We start from the raw sequence: 6,504 nt of genomic DNA on the forward strand, positions 1-6,504 counted from the left end.
CGTGCCACACAGCAGCTGAGTAGAGACAACGCTTCCAGCTCCCGTCAGCTTTGGCCATGGAAGGACCGCGTCGCGTACCTGGGCACGAGGCACTGCAGCCCCTTCTCAAAAGCCTGCCCGTGTCTTTGCTAATTTTGTGGGTCAAACCCTGCATCGCCGGTGCTGCTAACACACGCCCGTCTTTATTCGGGGTTTCTCTGGCCGAGGGAACGGGCTCACAGGAAGGGAATCGGTGGTTCAAGGCTGCACAGAGGCCACCGGAAGCCCAGCGAGGAGCCAACTCCAAGGACCTGCTCTCCGCATCACCCCCCGGCGCCTGCGACATTTTTAAACACACCTGTGCTGCCGGGGAACGTTAAGGGCAGCTGCCTGACCGCCGTGAGTTACTGTGCAGCGGCAGCCGAATCTTGAACCTGAACGCGAAGAAGACGCTTGGAGAGACCCTTCACGGAATGTATCATGGACTAGGAAACAAAGACACTTATTCAATAAGAAAAGACAGAAACGCTTCGCCTCCCATCGCCTCGGGCTGCAGTTCAGTGAAATTAGAAATAAATCTCGCAAACGAGAAGGAGTCCTCCGGTGGCAGAGAAGTTCGCAACTCCTAAATAAAGCCGCGGAGAGGGGAGCAATTCAGAGCAGAGTATTTACACAACAAAGATATAAGCGCGGCCTATCAAATAAATTTTCGAGGTGCAGCCGTGCTGGCACTTAGAGGGGAAAATATTGCTCGTGACGGCCGCCATTAGTGAGAAGGGAGGAAGGCCGGGAATTAAGCCTCTACCTAAATAACCCGGCAGGAGTACAAGTTATCAAGCAAGGAAAGCGGGCAGGGTAATAAGCCGCAAACCAGGAGTGAATAAAGCAGACACCAAGTCCAGTTCGGAGCAGGAGCTAAGCCAGCGCCTCCCGAACCCTGCCAAGCCCCCCAAAATCTCCCGGATGCTTGTTTGGACTGCAGGTGGCCCCAGCTTGAGCCCTGACCTGCTGCACTAGGTTCACGGGCACAGGGCCCCGGCATCGGGGTGTTTAACAGATTCCCCTCGTGATTAGTCCCCTTCCCATCCCCCGGTGCCGGGATCCGTTTCTGTGCTGATTCTCCCCACTGAAACCTAAAGGAGACACAGGAAGGAGGAGAGAGAAACATCCATCAGGCGCCTCCCGGGCACACCTCAGCCAGAGATGACACCCACAAGCTAGCTATGTGCCCTGACTGGGAATCGAACCTGCAACCTTGCGGTGCACGGGGCCGAACTGTTGCAACCCACCCAGCCACCGGACCAGGGCCATAATAGATACTTTTTCATCGCTAAGGCACCCCGAGTAGTAGGAGTTGTCAAAGTAACTGTCCACAGATACTGAAGAAGTGTATGTGGAGTATCTCATTCACACGAAGGGCGGCCTTGTGTCCGGGCATTCTGAGATGGGTGGCACACGTGGCCCCTGTCCCGTGGGTCTGACGGTGGAGCAGACACACACGTGGAGAGGCAGGAGGGACGCAATGTCAGTGGACAAGGCACGAAGGAGGGTCGTGTGGTCGGGGGCTCAGCCCTGAGGGAGATGTCTGCCCTGGAGGAGGGGCCGTTCACACCAGGCCTTTACGAATGAGCTCGGAAGCGGGTCAGGTAGCAGGCAGGACAGGTGAAAAGTTGCGGCAGGGCCTGCGGAGGACGCTCGTTGGTCAGCCGGGTCCCCGCAGACTGGAGGGGCAGCAGGGAGCCACACAGCAGTGTCCAGGGGTGTTCGGGATGAGGCCGCTGAGGGTGCGAGGGAACCCCAGCACTGGCTCTCGTGGGAACGCACAGATCTGAACCTAGAACCTCGCGAGTGCGAAAAGCAGGCTCTTCCCACCAGACAGCCAGCGTAACAGACCAGACCCGCGTTTCAGGCGAGCTCCTCCGCCCGCGCTGGGAAGAAGGACTGGGGACCCGAGGCCGGGGGACCAATCAGCAGGATCGAGTCTTAAGTCGGGTCGGAGGGGCCCTGCCTGGCCCATTTTATTCGCATCGACATCCTCTTAGGCGGGTATTATTATTCCCTTCATCTTACAGGCGAGAAAACCGAGGGCTCCAGAGGCCGAGCGGTGCGCCCGAGGGCCCAGAGCTGGCACGTGGTGGTCCAGGGAGTCTGGCTCCTGAGCCTGTGACCTCAGTCGCCAAGACGGTGGCCTCCGTCCGGGCTGAAGGAGAGACAGCGGGTTTAGTGATACTTGCGAGAGAGAGAATGGCCAGGGCGAGACGGGGCTGGCGAGGAAGGGGGAGGAGTCAAGGTGACAGCTAGGTTCTGATTGGCTAACTGGCAGGCCACGCCCCCTTCCCCTAGGAGGCAGAATATAGGTGAGGACGGGGAGAGGGTCCCAGGAGAAAGGGGGAGATAAAGAACTTAGTCTTGCTCTGGCTGGCGTAGCTCAGTGGATTGAGCGTGGGCTTCGAACCAGGCATCGCAGGTTCGATTCCCAGTCAGGGCACATGCCTGGGTTGCAGGCCAGGGCCCCCAGCAACTGCACATTGATGTTTCCCTCTCTCCCTTTCTCCCTCCCTTCGCTCTCTAAAAATAAATAAGTAAAATCTTAAAAAAAAAAAAAAGAACTTAGTTTGGGGCATATTGATTTTGATGCGCTCACAGGATGACAAAGCCACATTTGTGTGGGTTCAGGGAAGAATCATAATTCATCCATCCACTTAACAAATATTTATTCAGTGTTTCATGTGACCGTGCGGTGTGCCCAGAGTAATTTCCAGTCCAAAGCCTGCCCCTGAGGAAGGGACCCCCATTTCACCGTGTCTACCTTTGGTAGCTTCTCTGATGTTATCTCGTTCCTTCCTTCAGAATTGTCGCTCACACCAATCACCACCGATCAATCGCCAACGACAGCGTCTGTGACCAAAATGACATTTCCACCCCTCAAAGCCACAGATGCGTGTCTGCCCCTGTGGGGCCCGGCACCTTCGTGCTCACTCAGATTCTCCATGTCACGGGGAGCCTTCTAGAAAGACTTGGAAAGTCTTGTCTTTTTTTTTTTTGCTCATCTTTTTTCCTAGGTGTCTCCCCTTGCCAAGACCAAAGCCGAACGTGAGAAAGGCGAGGGCTGGTACTTCTGCTCCCAGTGGGCGGAGAGGAGGGAACCCCACTTTCCGCCAGGGGAAGTGTCGTGGCCGAGTGAGAAATCGACAACACGCCCAGCTTGTGTCTTGTTTCCGTTGCCCGCGGCGATGGCTGTGGTGGTGTGGGGCAGCGGACGCCAGGTGGGCAGGCTGTGCGGCCCACCCCGCCTCTCCAGCCTCACGCCCCCAGCTGCAGGTGGGAACAGGACACCCGGGATGGAGGGTTAGGGTAAGGATTCCTGGGAAACGGTTACAAAGTGCTTGCCACAGAGCTGGTCCTCTCCCTCTGTCAATCATTTTGGGTCTTGAGGAGCCACGGCTTCCCATCTCAGGGAGGCTTGTACATCCACTTGACCTTGGACAAGTTTCTCGGGTGTGCACACAGGGGACTTCTTGTCGTCTATATGGGGATGATACATCTATGTGAGCATATATGAGCGTGATGCATTTTCTGCAAAAGAAAAAAAGAATCTGATTCACATCGGTGTGGTTTCTTTTGAATATACGGACGCACAACGCAGCTTTGTTCCTCCGTCTCTTACCTTTCTACTGAGAGGATGGTAACTTCAAAGAAAGTTTCTAAATATTTCCCGTGTTTGCTACATGTTAGCACACCTCGTTGTACCTTCCTGGCTTCATCTGTGCGGGGTCGTGAGCGGCCATATTTTCCCAGGTTGCGTCAGTCTGCTCAGCATTACGATTTGTGCTTTTTGGACTTAATATCTCACAGGCGCCTCTGTGGGAGTGCCTCTTAAGGCCTCTGCATCCATCGGTGGGTTCTGAGGGTCTCCTGGGGGTCCACTGCATTGATATGCGTTGGTTAAGAAAGCATTCGTCAATGCTTGACGATATTTCACTCTTCGCCCGGGACCCTTTCAGGATGAGGAAGACGCCAGGACCAGACCCTTCCCGTGGCAGTGCCTGTGTCCTTCCGGGCACTCGGAGGGATGGCTTCTCCTAAGTGGGGGCCCGCTCCGTCCTTCTGAGCCCCCTGCTGAAGAAGCAGGGTTGGACTTTAGAACTCAGTCTGGTTTTTTTTTATTCTAGACCACGTGGGTGGCCTTGTCCTATTGAAAAGACAAAACTAGCCCTGGCTGGCGTAGCTCAGCAGATTGAGCACGGGCTGCGAACCAAAGTGTCGCAGGTTCGATTCCCAGTCAGGGCACATGCCTGGGTTGCAGGCCACGGCCCCCAGCAACCGAACATTGATGTTTCTCTCTCTCTCTCTTTCTCCCTCCCTTCCCTCTCTAAAAATAAATAATAAAAAAAGAAAATATTTACATGAAAAAAAAGGTGAAACTAACTACCCCAGCTGGTTGTTACCTAAACAAGAGGAGAGATTTATTACATTGTACCCAAAGGACGTCATGGTACAAGGAGCGTGCAGCTGACAATAGTGAGGATGACAACCGATCTTTACTGAGCGCTGCGTCAGTGTGGGAACCCCTCTGCAGTCTCGGCGTCCTTACTCGGCCCGAGGGGCTGGACCCCGTTCTCATCCCTCTTCTTCAGAATGGGGAGTTGAAGTTCAAGGTGTGACTTGGCCAAGTTCACACAACCGGGAGCCAGCATGGGCCGGGATGCTCAAGAGCTCCGGTCTAGGTTAAAGTCCCAGGGGTGCTGTTTGTAACGTGGGTGTCTTTCAGCCACCATCAGGCCACTCTGAGCCTCAGCCTCTCACTTGTGAAGTGACAGTGACGAGACCTATTTCAAAGGATGGGTGTGAGCAATAAGCAAGTTGACTTACGTAGCAGCAAGATGACTTATAAGGTGCTTTTTGCTCAATGACAACAGTACTGGCCCCCTTCCTGCAAGGCTGGGGTCCCAGCCCTCCGCCCCGCCTTGGCCTCAGGTCCTGGAAAGACCCGTCTGTTTTCTACGGAAATGGCTTGCTCCTCAGCTGCCGTGTTCTTTCGGCTTCTTGACCTCATCTTTTCCTGGGAACTTTGGCGACTCCTTCGGGCCGTGCTTGTAGGAGAGGCCAGACCCCGCTCCTTCAATGTTATTGAGCTCAGTGAGTAGGGGGAGGTGGGTCATAGGGTGGGAACCCCCAGGCCTCAGAGAACAGCCCCCAAACAACCCTCAGGTCCTGTCATCCCTTTGCTGCCCAGGGAGGGGCAGCGTTAGGAGAGCCCCTCCTTACGTTGTAATCTCACAGCCTGGGGGTTCAGGCGGAGCCGGAGAGGAAGGACCTGCCATAGGTGGGGACTCCCTGTGCTGTTGCCTCGGCCTCTCCAGAGAGCACGGGGTGCCTGCTGGGACCCGGCTGTGCTCCTGAGGGGGCCTGGACCAGAATTTGAGTCTCCGTGGGTTTTCCCCACAGCTGTGACTCGGGAGAATTAAGAACAGACTCGTTCTATTTCCCACTCTCTCACATGTCCACTGATGGGCTGTGCTGCCTCCTGCCCAACCTAACGCCACGGTCCCCTTCCCCCTCCCCCCACCCACAGTGCTTCCTTTGGGTCCCTTTGGAGATGATTGTGGGAAGGGGGGCAGCCGCCGAGCTTCTTGTGAATTTGGACTGGGGCTGGAGCCTGGAAAGAAACCTCTATTCTCCGTCCGTTTTTGCCTCTGACATGTCCGGTAACCGATTCCACGAGGCCTTAAGTATTCAAATGCACACCTGCGCACACACACACACGGACACAGGGGCTACTCCTCCTGCGTGGGTGGGGCGTGAGAGAGGTGCAGGGGAAGGAGCAGGAGGACCCGCCTCTACCCTGACCCTGCCGTGACCCCTCCCCTGAGATCCGCAGGGCCGCCACGATTCCTGGCCTTCCTGAGGTGCAGGTTCATCTCCGATGCAGCGAGAGGCCCCAGTGTTCTGATACCCTTCCTATGGGCATAAGAGACCATTCATTCCCTTCCCTTATTCATTCCCTTCACACACCCGTACAGAGCATCACCTGTTTGCTGAGCCATGGGCTAAGTGAAAAATCCAATTGACTTCTTTTTCTGTCGCTTACAACCAAAGTGCCTTCCTTATCTAAGATGCCCAGGTATCACGATGTTTATTTTGCAGGTATGAACGGGAGGGACCGGGGAGCACCGGGGAGCCGAAACTGAGAGCCCCTCGCCGGGAAAGGTGAGCCAGGAGCTGGACCCTTGCCCCGGCTCCTCCTGCTGCCAATCGCGGAATCTCTGCAAACCCCCAGCGAGCCGGGACCACCCCCCAAGCCCAGACCACAGAGCAGCAACAAACCCATCGAGGGCAGCGACCCAGGAAATGTTTTAAATCTCAAGTTTTCTATATACCCGGAAAATGTATTATACAACGTCTTGTATAATAAACATCATATATTATTTAAATAGTCTCCCCCCCCCCATGTAAATCTCTGGGGAGCGCAGAAAGAGAAAATGGGGACAAACTGCAGACCAGCAGAGAGAAAGAACCTTGAAA

Source organism: Phyllostomus discolor, chromosome 8 (assembly GCF_004126475.2).
Source record: "Phyllostomus discolor isolate MPI-MPIP mPhyDis1 chromosome 8, mPhyDis1.pri.v3, whole genome shotgun sequence".
Classification (NCBI taxonomy): domain Eukaryota; kingdom Metazoa; phylum Chordata; class Mammalia; order Chiroptera; family Phyllostomidae; genus Phyllostomus; species Phyllostomus discolor.